The sequence below is a fragment of the Sebastes fasciatus genome, chromosome 20 (genome assembly GCF_043250625.1).
Source record: "Sebastes fasciatus isolate fSebFas1 chromosome 20, fSebFas1.pri, whole genome shotgun sequence".
In the NCBI taxonomy this organism is placed as follows: domain Eukaryota; kingdom Metazoa; phylum Chordata; class Actinopteri; order Perciformes; family Sebastidae; genus Sebastes; species Sebastes fasciatus.
The window spans coordinates 11,538,052-11,553,196 of NC_133814.1; the positions used below are offsets into that span (position 1 = coordinate 11,538,052).

At 41.4% G+C, this 15,145-nt stretch overlaps 1 protein-coding gene across 5 annotated transcripts in view; it reads left to right on the forward strand.

Annotated features, from left to right (window-relative positions):
* The window catches only part of LOC141758107 (SH3 and multiple ankyrin repeat domains protein 1-like), a 64,297-nt gene that overhangs the window by 14,935 nt on the left and 34,217 nt on the right, over positions 1 to 15,145 (forward strand). For 3 of the 5 annotated variants that reach the window (XM_074619208.1, XM_074619210.1, XM_074619211.1), the window contains exons 1-2: positions 1,959 to 2,152; positions 2,484 to 2,537. The gene's annotated coding sequence lies outside the window, so the exon portion shown is untranslated. Of the gene's footprint in view, positions 1 to 1,958; positions 2,153 to 2,483; positions 2,538 to 15,145 lie in introns of those variants that run through there. The other 2 variants (XM_074619209.1, XM_074619212.1) reach the window with 1 other exon arrangement.

Genomic DNA, 15,145 nt, shown 5'->3' on the forward strand with positions numbered 1-15,145 from the left:
ATTCAACCTAAGTGCTTGCTGAACAGTGTCTGAAACCATCTTTCACCACACATTTTTGACGCCCTGAATCTAACAATTTCTTTAACCTGTCGAAACCGACAATCCAACATTTACACCCACGTTATGCAGTGAGAGGTGAGAAATTAACTAGGTTAGACATCTCTCTTAAGCCGTCTTTTTAGAGCGTACACTCGAGTATAACACCACGGATATTATCGCCGTATTATCATGCCTTGCCCCTCTCTACATTGACAGAGTGTGGTTGTTGTTAACATCTATACACACATCATATCGTAATTAGTTTCAAGCATACACCAACTTTTAGATATTAACACATCAGAGTTAAGATCATTGGTCTGTACATTTTAGAACAAGGAAGTAATGAAAGGCCTGGTCATGTGAAGACATGTTTGTTTCTGTAAATACTGTATGAACTTTAAGATCACACAGATCATGTGGTCTAAGATAAAGTATAGAGGTGCAAAAAAGTGAATATGATAAAAAAAAAAAAAAATTACATGTTTTTATTATATTAGTTTGTATCATTTAAAGGAACAGTGTGTAACATTGTGGGCGATCTATTTGCAGAAATGGAATATAATATTCATAACTATGTTTTCATTCGTATATAATCATCTGAAACTAAGAATTGTGTTTTTAATACCTTAGAATGAGCCCTTCATATGCACATAGAGATTGGGTCCGCAACGTTTCTACAGTAGCCCAGAACGGACAAACCAAACACTGGCTCTAGAGAGAGCCTTTCACGTTTTTACGTTACCTGAGGGCCACCGTAGTTCTCCGACGTGCTTGTGAAACTGCGTTAACGTGAGCCACGGAGTGCAAAACCGTGGTACTGCCAGCCGCCGTCTGACTTCTGTTGCTCCTAAAGTAGTGTTATTATGGTAAGGATGGCCTCTGAGCAAGGCGAACGGCGTTACCAAAGTTTTGCAGTCTTGGAAAGAGAGGAGTGAGCGAAGGGGTACTCAGTTGGTTGAAATCTGAGACCACACCACTAGATGCCACCAAATCCTACACACTGTACCTTTAATCTTCATTTTCAGTTGTGTATTTTATGTTTTTATGTAAAGCAGACAATGTCTTCCTTCTTTATGAAATGTGCTATATACATTGGATTGTTTGACTTGCTTGTAGTTATAGTGTTTACTTCAGGTTTTTAAGGACTTGCAGTGTAGCAGTTATCATTTTAAACTTAAATTGTAGCACCCTCAGTTGGCCAATCAGTGTAATTCTGATTGGATATCTGTTACATTACAATCTTGTAAAGAAGATGCGTTTGATTGTAGCTCTCCCATCAGGTTGATCAGTGTATGTACTTAAAGGGGCAGTTCACCTAAAGCACTAAAATAGTAGGGTGAGGTCTGTGGATCATCCAGAACAAACAGGACATTGTGTCTACTGCCGTTGAGTTTTTCAAATTTAATTTTCCAATCTAGTGAGCATAACAAACAAAATGCTATTCAGCTCCACTGCACTGGGATTTGGACAGAAATGCCAGCAGCAAGTATTTGAAAACCTCACGTAATAAAACCAGAAATGTCTCCATGGCAAGAAACCACAAGGGGGAAACTGAGAAAATATGTTTTTGTGTGAGTGATTTATGTGAAATAGACCCTTTAAATAACAGAAAGCAGCGCATCATTCCTCCCAAGTTTGTTCAGAGTCAGAGCAGTGGGCGATCTGCAGAAGCAATATCTGTCATCATCTGTTATTTCTACTGCATAGGTAATAAAGCCACATTTTATGAATGGAAAAAAGTCAGTTTATTTAGGACCTTTCAGCATCAAAGAGGTGGCCTGAATCCATCCACTGTACATGTGAGACAGGGAGACATAAAGGGGAGGGAATCATATCATGGGACGTGTGTGAGTGCGTTTGATTGATGGAGTGACTGAAATAATGAGAGAGAGAGAGAGAGAGGGAGGGAGGAGAGGTTGGAATGTGGTGGAACAGCGAGAGACGGAAAGGACAGAGAGAGAGAGAGTAATGAAGAAAATTGGGCATAAGTGAATATAAGAGCACTTGGGAGCGAACAAAAAGCAGAAAGAGCAACTGACAGATGGATGGTGGAGAGTCGGTACACAGTGGAAGTACAAAGAGAGGAAGGAGAGGGATCAATCTAACAGCTGAAGTAAGAGAGAGAGAGAGTGTACACCACGCTGGAGAGAGAGTGTGTGTAATAGAGAGAGAGACGGCTATACTGGGGCATAGAGTAGGTGAAAGTGTGTGTGTGTGTGTGTGTGTGAATGAAAAACAGAAAGAGAGGCTGCATTATACAGGGGCTCAGGCTGGCTCGCACCGATCCACGTTTAAAAGACTAGAAGGCACGAAAATGTGATTTTTTTCAAGAGAAAAAGCGAATTTCTTGTTTTTTTTTCCTCATCTATATTTTATCAACTGGATCTTTCTCTCATTTTCTAATCCCGACCCCCTTTTTTTTACTCTCTATGTGGTTTATCAAGGAGGTCACTGCGGATACTAAGAGGAGCAACACAGCCTGAACTGCAGACTAAAAGGTATTTACTTTTTTATGTTCATTTGTACTCTCATTCTTGGTTTGAATTGAATCACCTAAATAAGAACAACTGTTGTGTGTATCTCACAATCAAAGTAAAGTGTTTTATAATACAAAAATAATGTGAAATTATAGAATACAGTATTGATAGGAACATTGTGTGTGTGTGTGTGTGTGTGTGAATATAAATTGACAATAAAAGGCATGCATTTAGAAGAAGGCATGATCTTTAGCAGCAAAGTGTGTGAGGGTGAAACTCACAGCGTTTTACAGAAATAAGTGGGTGCTGCTGAAACTGTGACAGAGAAAGGAGGGGGTACGCGTCCTCTGAGGTCTGGTTTCCATGTTTTATGTAGGTGGGCAGGAAGAGCAAAGTGGGACAGAGAAAGAATTAACAAAGATCACAGAGTCTTCAAACGAAAAACTCTAAAGTAATTGCACATATCGCTCCAAAACAGCTTTGAGACTGATTAGTGAGAGTGCTCTGCAGCTTTTATTAGCTATGGTCTACAGCATAAGGCAGCTTGTAGTGAAGGTTATGCAGATTTGTTTGCTTGTAGGTTAATGTGAATCATGGAAATTAAATTACGAGAAGACACATTAAGGTGACGTTTTTAGCTAAAAGGATTGCTGCAAGCCTTTTTTCTTCTGGGCACAGTGGGCAGTGGTGGTGGAAAAGTTCATTTCTCTAAATGAGCCTTTCATGCTGAATCCAACTCTGTGGCCATAATTGAATCCCTTGTGACTAGTTAAGACCCTGTTTCATGTAGATTATTCCGTGTTCATTATGAATCAGAATTGCACATTGCAGTATTTTACAACCGCTCCCCCACAGTTACAAAGTAGGTTATGACCCGTTGTTTTACAGTGATACATGCACCGAATTAATGGGGGAATAATTGATGTAGATAACATTCAGTCTGGGAGTTGGGAGAAAGAAATATTAATACTTGTGCTTATGTAAAGGCCACATTTATATAATACCTATCCAGACACTCACAGCTTTGTATTACATTTAACAGAATCAAACGAGAGCTCATCAACACCCACGTTTCACACACTTCTTGAGCTGCGACTTGTCGGAACCGTTACCTGCTCGCGGTATTTATGGTGTCAGCTGGTGGAAAGGTGGAAAACCCTCTAAGGACCCCAGAGACTCACACACACACACACACACACACACACACAAGTACCTAAAAGCCGTGGTGTGTTCCAGCTCTGTGCCCTTTCATCCTATGGATGCAACATAATTGACTTTGCACTGCCTCCTAAGACCTACCCCACACTGTGTAATGCACAACAAGCAATGTTGGCTCTAAAAGGTTATTCTTCTATATTGGCAAAGTGCACCCGGGGGAATTAATTTGAAAAAGGAGTGAAAATAAACCAGGCAATTTAAAGCAGAGTGGGCACAAGAAGATTAATGGCTTCCTAGGGAAACACTGAACAATTGATCATAATGGAACAAAGGACGTCAGGTGACGTTACCAACGCCAGAGAGGGACTGAGTGATTTATACGTAGCCTAATGTGCAGGTAATGCCAAAAGAGAGTGTGATGATGACAATTTAATGGAAAATGAAAGACATGAATTACACTGAATTGGCCAGAAAGCTTAATATGTCAGCGGAGATATGTGCGTCTCTCTGATTCCACCACCACTGCCTACTTATTTCCACTCCCATCCTGACCTGTCTCATGCTGCTCAGTCCTGTTCCGACCTCTCCGATCTCTGCAGGCAGAGCAGGAGTTGATACGCAGAGGCCGGTCAGTGTGGCAGATGTGACAATGCTATATGGTCCAGTAATTCTCCAGGGTTTGGTGTGGAGAGAGTGTAGGACAAAAGACTGACATGCTGAGAGAATATTTCCAGTGACAGCTCGCTGCTGTGGAGGAATACAGTTAGACTCTACTACTGTATCTATGAAGCAGAAATGCAAAGAACACAACAAAATGCTCTTTAAATCAGTCCCATGGGAATACTAAACTGGGCTACAGCTGTATGGAGCTATAAAAACAACCAACACACACATGTGCCCATTCAAATGCATCGCTTACACACACACATATTCATAATTAATTCAAGGACAAACGCTGCAAAAATCTGTGCAAAGAAATGCCCTCTTCTGTCTGACATTTAAAGTGTCATCATGAAATATCCTTGAGAGGTAATTTCATGTTTGTAATCTAATATGATTTTTAATGAATTTCTAATTGTTATTTGCGGAACTGTCAGAGTCTCATTGTTGTGCTCATTAAGATGGAACGGGAGAGAAGAGCCGTTTCCTCTGACTCTGCAGGCTTTTCATTATTACATACAGGGAGATTTCCCCCCAGGGGGAAAGATCTGGTGGATTGCCGTAAGCCATGAAAACAGAAGCCAGCAAACTGCAACACATCTACTATCATGAAGAACTGAAATAGCTCTGGCTTTTACAGTTTCTGAACACAACAAGTTAATTCTCGCACAGATGGCTCGGAAAGCAACAACTGGATTTTCAGATGCACTGATTACAGGGAAACACTACTATGTGCTTGGCAGCTTTTAAAGCAGCAGGGACACCAGTTAAGAGTCCACAGTATGCAAATTGTATGACATGAAAACAGGAGTAATACATCACACGGTGACAGATCTATAGCACAAGTGGGTGATCATAGACCTTTAGCTATAGTATAATGGTCACACCTCATTAACCTCACTGTTTGCTGATGTAATATAGCTGCAGGGCAGCTGGGCAGCCTGTTTCAAGCCAGCAGGGTCAGATGGCCCTTTAGCTGGGGATTTTTTGGCTCAGTTTAGGGTCTTAACAAGGTAGTGTAGATCTTATTAGAGTCGAGAGCAGGTGTAAAAAACATGCTTTCCTCAAAATATCTTGGACAAAGTGCACATTTAACACCGTCATTGCTTTTCTTGTCTGACATTTAACCTCAGTCTCTATAGAGATGCCCTCTCAAAACAGGTGATGGTCCCATTTGATAACAAATATTATCTATGTGAGGGTTTCTTCACACTTTCTCTTGCCCCCTTGGTTGAAGATTATCAAGGTTACCAATTAGACTGTTGTCAGGCTGTTAAATAGGCGTTATCGGCAGCTATAAGCACCATAGATTTGGGTCAATAGGGGCCTACTACACCCAATAATAGGTTTTATCATCTATTCAGATAGTAGATCACCGAAAGAAGGTATAAAAGAACACAACAGTGACCTCTAGCGACCGTATTAGTCATGACTAATCTAGTCATCCATTTGGGGTGAAGGTCGGGGACGAAGGGATAGGACACAAAACACTGGGTTTTCACCCACGAGACTGGGGTTCGCATCCGGTGTGAAAGTTGTTTCACTTTAATTTTTGAAACAGTTATTTTAAGCCAAAACACGTTTTTCCTTAAACCTAACTAAGTGTTTTTTGTTGTCAAAACCTAAAGAAGCCTTTTTGTTTGTGTTCAATACCTAACATTTTGTGTTGCTTTTAAGTTACGCTTCCACTTTTACAACATAGTAGGCCCCTATTGACCCATACATATGGTGGTTAGAGCGACCGATAACGCCTATTTAATGGCCTGATAACAGTCGAATCTGGTGTGGTTATAAATTATAAATATTAATGGTTTAGTAAAAAGGCGTTTTAGGAAATCCAAAGTATACAGCAGTAATAGCAGTGTAATAGTCACAAGTAGAGTATAAAGTTAAGAATGAAGGGTCTTCCTGTTTGTAGAGCCGATTACACCCCATTACACGGTAGGTGGACGAACAGTAATGGGGCCCGACAGGCATCGACATGGTCCTCACTTTGTCAGCCATGTCTAACAGCATTTATTAGTATCTTGTTGACTTTTGTCTCTCAGTGTTACCTTTATGTCAATGGACGTGCAAGGTAAGTGAAACTGTCACAAATGGACGGTCTATTTGTGGCTGTTTATCTGCCATAAAATCCACCGTAAAGCCTTAATTCTGCGCTCATCTCTGTGTGTCTGACTAGTTTGTCTGTGGCCCGCTTTCACTGTATTTGAGGCCTGAGGTCTTTTAGTCTAGAGCTCTGGGACAAGTATAAAGAGTAAAACGATGCCCTTGAAAAAGTTACCTGATACAGGAATTGTATAGATGGTCTGTTTTATTAGAAATGTTTTTGACTCTGCATCTGCGCTTCCCTCCTTTTGTTGAAACAGAAGGCAACTTGCTGCACAGTTGCCTTTGAAGTCTCTGTTTTCATGACATTTGAATGCACTTTCTGTCATATCATGTGTGGGGAGAGTGAAAGGGAAGTTTGTGTTATATGAAATCAGGTATTTTACTTTCGGTCTTGACTTATTTTTATGTATTTCAGATGATACAACCAAAGTTATTAGATCCTGGGTGTTGTGCACCCACAAAAACTAGTGTCACACTTAGGTTTGGTTTCAGTGCTGCTACAGACATGTGCACATGGACCTGGGATCTGGTGTCATTATTTCATTGCTGAAGGGAACACTCCTAAACAATAGCAAGAACATTGTGTCTCATATATTGTCCCACATGGATTGGCTCATTAAACTGCAATAATGACGTCCAATTAGAAATGTGAAATATCAAGTTGCTCGAAGACATTAAGTGTGCTTCATTAATATTATATAACGTCTGAAGGTGCAGATGAAATGTATGGAGGGTGGAACCTGCCAAAATCAAAAATTAATAAATAAATTAATGACTCGATACATAAATAAATATACCATTAAATGTACCAAAAATAATATTAAAAATAAATATAGGCATTCATTAATTGATCAAATGTGACATAAATAGATATTTCTGTTTTAGTTTGCTTCTTTATTTATTTTTGGCCTGTTCTGTCCTCCATAGAAATCCTGCTCGCAGTTTTAAGCGTTATGATGAGGCAGAGGTTCTCAAACTTAGAGTCTGTATCCCACATCGTGGTAACTTGATTTGGGGATGCGTGTTGCAGGAAATTTGTAAGACAGAAATATTTGATTGATATATTTTAACAGAAGAGTCGGCTTGGCATACATTTTATTTTCAATATCATCTATTTAGAGCTTGGAAATGTAATAAAAATCTACGCTATACTCAGATTCGCATTGCTTGGACCTGAAAATGGGGTCACGGGCCAGAAAAAGTAAAAGTTGAGAAACCCTAAATTAAGGGATTTCTGTTGTGCAGTCGGACAAAGAAGCTTTAGCTACTGTATCACACAATGTTTACTGGAAGGGGGAAGTCTCATAAATAGCGCAGGGGATGTTCACACCTATATCTGTGCTGCATTGAGGTCTCCCAGCCCATCCAGCCAAGTTTAGCCCAAGCAGAGGCCCTCAGCGCACGCTCCACCTGACCCAATTATATCCAGTCTGAGGGGAAAGATAGCCCACTTTGATCTACACGAGACCGCCAGCCAAACCCAAGCTGACTGGTCTGGCACTTCATGCCGCTTTCTGTTAGACATTCAGGACAGATGTGTGTGTTTGAGCGCCGCTTAAAGAGTCAAACTGTGCGTGCGATCACACAGTATGTGTGTATGCGCATGTGCTTGGGACATCAGGCGAGCGACGTGTAACCTATGAAGTGAGCCGTGGCCCCTTTTTCTCAAAAGGGATCGTCCTCGGTGAGGTGGCGGCGATGGGGAGGATCGAGTTGGAACGCGGATCAAAGGAGCAGGATGTTTATTGTGAAATCGAGAGCTGGGAGTAATTATTTTAATCATCCACTTAATTACTGATTAGCAGGCTTATCATTTTTTGCTTGATTAACATCAGATATGAAGTTGACGAACAGGCGTCTGTTTATGTTGGATAGGAGAACTCCCCCCCCCCCCCTCCCCGCTGAGGGGAATGCCAGAATCTTTGGGTGTATGGAGGATGGATCTATCATCTGCCTGTAAAATTACTGAACGGCGCCATGATTGTCAGTTAAGCACTAGCGTTTCATCAGATTTTATCAAGCACAAATTTAATTACCGCTTAAAATTGCCAAGCCATGTCATCGCAACAGGAAAGCATACAAATATGTTTTAGAGACCATAAACATTGAAACTTAAATGTTCACTGTATTGTGCTTTGGAGTTACCCATCATACCCCAGCTTAGCCCTTCCCCCTTAAACTCCTACGTCAGAGCACCACCCCCAAACCTGATGGCTAGTGATGCACCATTCATTTAAACCGCCACCCCCCACAGTTTTGTGACTCATCCCATCCGTCCTGTGTTGGAGTAGGTCTTGAGCGTTGTTGACGGTTCCTCGTCACCGGCGGTGTGAAAGAGGCTGAAGGGTGGAGACCCAGTGAAAGAGAGGGCTATAGAGGACAGAACTTGGCCGCTCCACTTTCGCAGGACGTAAAAGTGGGACAATCTGTTCCTTGGATGATCTCCAACTCTACTTTCCGGGGACCGATACACTGAAAATATATCTATACACATGCTCTGTCCTACATAAGGAGCGAGTGAGTGAGTGAGAGGAAGAGAGAGAGAGAGAGAGAGAGAGAGAGAGAGAGAGAGAGAGAGAGAGAGAGAGAGGAGAGAGAGAGGGAGAGAGAGAGAGAGAGAGAGAGAGAGGGAGAGAGAGAGAGGGAGAGAGAGAGGGAGAGAGAGAGAGAGAGAGAGAGATTGACAAAAAGATATTTTAACAGAAGATAATTCATATAGTAATTGATACACACACATTAAAGTCAGTCCAACAGATCCAACATTATTTTTCATTGTTCATAATTTGCACCGCAGTAAACATAGGTTTGACTCATCATCCAAAACATGCTGCATAATGTTTTGTTTATACGGAACCCCGAGGACTAAAGCAAGTCAAAGTCATTATTGCAACTTTGCTGCGCTTTGCAAAAAGCAAGATGGACATAATAGATCTCAGAAAAGGCAAAGACGAATAGAGGCGAGAGATATCTGTGACCTCTCTCAGCAAATCTCTCTATCCATCCATCACAGCTCTCCAGGTGCTCATCTATCCATCTATGTCCTCGTTATCATGATTAATCAGTTCCTGATTCTTCATCTTACTCTCACTCCATTTCCTCACTGTCTGTGGACCGACGTCGGCCCAGATCTACTGAAATCCTCTCTCTGAGTCTCCACATGGCTTCTACTCATCAGAAGTCAAGCTGCTCTATTGGTCTCCCATGGGTGGACCGACTCGCCAACTTCTGAAATCTTCAGATGTGTTCTGTTTTTTACTCTACTCATGACTGTTGAAATTTCTATCCAAGTTTTTGGACGGGAGCTCATAAGATCAGGAAAAAAAGCAATCGTGTGACAAATTTACATAATATAGTAGTGTATGTTTAGATGTTAGAGGATACTAGGTTCACATTTTTTGAAGTCTGTCTTCAAACAGTAGTCAGTTACCCATATGAAAATGTTTTGGTCACAGTAATCATTCCTCCTGTTCATTCATACTAGCCAGTAAGAGGTAAACTGACCCGTTAAATGGTTCGTCACACAGAACAATCTGAGAATCCGTCATTGGAAAGTGTTTGGAAAAGGGCAGGCACTTTCCAAAAAATACTTGGCAGGTGATTGGATGAACCATCTGTCAATCAAACTCTTGCCGAAGCCAGTTGGGAGAAGAGTGAGATCTGTTCCATCTCGAAAAGCCTTCAGTGCCGCTCTTTGCTCTCCACTCCGTGTTGTCACACACACATAAACCAGGCCCGTAGCTGCCAGTAGTTCCTCACAGGACGCTGATTGGTCCGTGATCTGGCTTGCCGGACACAAACACATTACTTGAAGCCTGACAGTGTGATATGTGATCCCGCAATTCTCACATGATCTTGTGACATCACGAGAATCCAGCTGCCGTGCTAGGTAAATTAAGAGGCACCTTCCTAATGCACTTCCAATCTAATTGACGGGGGACAAAATCCACAGTCGTCATTCTGTGTGAAAATACAAAGTTTATCTGAAGCTAAAATGAGGCTTCAGCAGTAGAAGTTTTAAGAGTTGGAAATAAGGAATTGAATCTGTTTTTAAATCATGTTGTGTGTTCCTGCCTGAAGTGAAACAGTAAAATAAGCCTGACATTGCAAGCAACCCATGCAAGGTGCCCTGATCATTTTCCTCTGACCTCTGAAGGTGAGAGAAAAATACAGATAAGCCAATAAGTCACATCGAAGAACAGTTCAAGCGAGTGGCTGAAAGTGTAAGACAGTGAAAAATGAGTTTTCTGCCTCTGACAGTAAGGTGCAGAAAGACTGTTCTGTCAGGAGAGTGAAATTCATTCCTCTCTATCGCCACCGTTCTCCCAAGAGAAAGAAAAGTCAAGACTAGTTGGAGAGCTGATGGCCAGCGTGGGGACAGGAGAGCCAAACAGCTGGCAAAAGGAACCAAATCTGAGCTATTGTGGCAGGGTGTAGGAGTTGAGCGACATGAAGGGGAAGGCAGAGACGAGACGAGACGAGCCGCGACATCTATAATGAGTTGTACGTGCTGAGGAGGGCGTTTCAGGAGGTGTGATTGGACTTTGCCATAGAGCAAATAGCACTTTAAACATGATTCTATCCCTCCTTTCATCCTGTTTCTATCCTCACATTACTGTTGTTTTAGGCTCAGTTCTCCACTCTCACTCTCATTCCTCTTCCAGTCACGCTTGTCCTCTCACCCTCCCTTTTTTCTCTCAATCTGATTACGCTGCTTTATGCAAACTACAACTCTCTCCGTCTTTCTCTCTTGTGTATTCCCCTTTCGCTTTTACATCCCAATTATTAGGCTCCCGTCTACTTTCAGCCTGTCCTTCGAGGTCCTTATCTTGCCTAGCGCAGACTCAATGTTGTTCAATATTTGATGAGACTTTGTTCATAAATCAACCTCCTCTATTCCCTCCTGGTGTACTTGAATGATAGTGTTAATCTCCAAAACCTTGTGAGTGTTAACACGCCCCGCTTTGTCAGCTTTTGATTGGAGAGGTTTTCGGTTTACTGCCAGCAGTAGAATGCCTAATGAAAAAAAGCTTTATATGTTAGCCAGCCCAAAACATTCTTATTCATTAATCACATCACGTTCCCCTAATGTACCGTAAGTGGTTCGATACTTTTTTCTCAAGTGGTTGCGATTTTTATCCTTCAGTTTTCTCCTTTTTGTCCTCCCTGGTTCACTTGCTCTGACAGACATTGTGTTTGTGTCGAAGTGGCCCACCCTGTCACTCTCAGAGCATCTTGGGGAATCGACCACAGCCAGTCTTCTTCCCTCTGTGGTATCGCTCTTTCGCCCTGAAATGCTCAACTAGCAGACTTCCTTTTGGCCTTTTGTTGTTCCATTGCATGAAAGAAACCATAATAGTGCATAGCTGCAGGCAGGGAATGAAATGAGCAGCTGCCAGCTGCCAAATACAGGCTAAATGTTGGCTACGGCAGGTAGAAATTTTAGGGCACCTGCCACCATGGTAGATTGGATTTCCTTATATTAAGAAATATTATTTTTTAAAAGCAATTCCTCTACTGTCTGGTACTACTGACTCAGTGTTTATAATTGTAAAGCGTTGCAGATAGATTTCAGATGTGGCAGACAAAAAAAAGTGGCCAGTAGAAATGTTCAGTGACCTGCCACAGTGGCAGGTGAGGAAAAAATTTAATTTCAGACCCTGGCAGCAGGACTTGGCCAGGTTTTATACTGAGCGATATCTAAGCCAATCTCTCTTTATCTCTTCATATTTTTACAAGGTCTAAAAACTGATTGATCCCGTCTCTCTAAAATTGAGCAATACCTCAACCCAGTTGTTCCCAACCTGAGGGTCAGGACCTCCACGGAGATAAATCACAGGGGATCACAAGATAAATAACAGTACAGGAAAGCAGAAAATAAAACATATTTCTGCAACCCAAAGTTAAGCTTATGCACTTCTCTCAAATCTTTGTTTTTCTGTGAACTGTAAGGGGTTGCAAGCCTAAAAGGTTGCCTTAACCCATAACCAAAATCCTGATCCTAATTCTAATGCACAACTTTACTTAAATCTCCCTTTAAGGTACATTTTGAACAGATAAAAAAAATGTGTGATTAATTTGCAATTAATCGCGATTAACTATAGTTGTTCATGCAATTAATCACGATTAAATATTTTAATCGATTGACAGCCCTAATATAAACACGTCAGCGTGGGTATTTTCCCCAACTAATAGGTCAAAAGCTGTTAAAACTGCTGTGCTTGTATTCGACACTGTGTACTTTGTCAGTTCATTAACTTCATGAAGTGCTTGTCTCATGCCTGTTCCCATGTGCTCCCCGACGTTCGGACTAAGCATTAGCACCAGTCATCTGGGAGCGTTAGATTGCTCCATAAACTTCTGTCACTCACCAGAATTTGATTTCCCCACTTGGGTCCTGATGATGCAGGATTGGCAATCGCCAAAGCAGGCCTATCAACGAATTACCTGTCAGTCTGTATAACTTCATGTTTAATCCTCTGGTTCGTTTGTAAAAAGTCTGTATGAACACGAAACACATAATTTTTTCCTTTGGTCCAGACCAAATTAACCTAACTACAGGTGTGGACACACACTAACTCTGACCTCAACCAACCAGCAAGGATATTTGGTCCTCACAAAGAAGTATAAAGTCGTGCAGACACACATTTTCAACTGTGCAACAATCAGAGGAGGAGCCAGCGTTGGCCAACATTTTGTTTTCAAATGTTTCTGTTGGATCTCTGGCTATTGGCCAGCTTCTTCATCTCTACATTATTATTTATGTCAATTACAGGCCACTGTAAGCTGTGCCAGACACCTGTCAATGTCCTTGGTCACCGATAGAGGTTGATAAGTCAAAAGTCATAGATCACTTAATGCCCCTTTAACCTTCACCAGCACCATGTTTTCTACATATTTTACTAAAACAGATTGACCCTTTAAGTATCTGCATGTTGGTAATCTGTGATTGAATGAGTTTCGATCTGTGTCCTAATTTCATCTGATATTTTATTGAGTTCCATCTGTCCTGATACCCGTCTATTTCTCCCAACTCATATGATATTCAGAGCACCAAACTGCCAATGAGACAAGTGGGAGATTCCCTGCGTCATTCACCATCATTAAGGCGGCTGTTGGCAATGGTCCAGATCTGCATGATGGCAAAGCCCCTTTAGCCAGACTTCACCACCACCAAAAACCAGGACAGAACATATGGAGGCGCCAGTATGCCAAATCTGAAACACACTGAAGCAATTAAATAATCTTAAAGCAAAAATCCACCCTAAGACACTTTTAAGACGGGTTTTAAATAGCTGTCTGTGATGCAGGTTGTATTTGTGGGTCCATTTTATTGTTATCTCCCAGCAAATAACCTGACATCATGTCAATCATACTATTCATGTAATGTCAGTTGAGTTTTGTACCAGAAAATGCTTCAGCTATCTGAATTATCAACAGTAATGATCATGTTTTGATGTCAGTTTTAATTAAGGGTGTGACTGTTGCTTTTCTCTGCTGGAAAAACTCCTGTACTTTTACAACATACTTCAAATTAAATAGAATTTATTCTCAGACTATGTCAACATATGCACGCTGAGCGAATGCCAGTTCACAGACTCATCTGGATACCGTTGCTGAGTAAAAGCCCCTTAAAGGGGAACTACGCCCATTTTCAAAATTCACACGTTACTCCTATGATTTAAGACAGTCCAAAAAATATTAGTAAACATGAACAACTCTCTCCCAAATCCAAAAACTAGAGAGCTAAAACTCAAACTTGTGATGTCATAGGGTATAAAGTGTGGAGCTGCTCCATAGACGATGAATGAGGAGAGATTTTATAGATGATACTGAGAGCACCCAGGGGAATGTTCTGAGTATATGGGAACATTTTCTGTTTCATAACTGACAACACTACAATAGAATAAAGGGACACACTAGTTCCTCAAAGCAATAAATAAACCTGTTCATATTAGAACTAATAGACGTAAACTGAAAACACAAATGATTTTCTGATACTGAATGTAACCAAACAGTTCTCACCGACTGCAGCTGAGGCTGTGTTGGAGGGTATTAAAAAAATCACTGTAGTATGTGTGAATATTGACAAGTTCACCTGGCCATAGGCTTTCTACACAGCAGCGATCGATGCATAAGCCTTATGTTTTTTGTTCCAAATCCATAACCTTGCTTGAGCAAATAAATCAACTTTAATTTGGTCTGGAGTATACTGCCAGCCACATTGTTCTTCTTATAGCTGTCACAAGGTATTGTGGGAAAAGTATCACATCAGTGAACGACATGGTCAAGTACGACAGTGAGTACGCCAAGAGGTCAATCGCAACTCCTCATTTAAAGATCACAGCTGCATCACAACGAGCATCACTGATGATGTTTAACTAACAGTGAAAGTATCTGAGGGTGGAATTTTCCTTTAAGGAGCTCACATTTAGCTGTAAGCTCTGGTTGTGCCTCAGACATAGATCGGCTCCATTACCACAAGGTAGCAGTGATCTTGACCTCATGTGAAGCTGAATTTCATATCCAACTCACTCTCTTCTGCAAAGAACCTGTGATGCAAATTCACAGTGTTTATATATAGCCTGTCTCTCATCAGCCTGCTTTTCCCCGATGCATTCCCAGTGGCTAAATGGAAAATGTGGACCAGCTGTGTGCTCATTCACACATGTGGACTTATTAGCATTGCCGGTGGCCAGTTT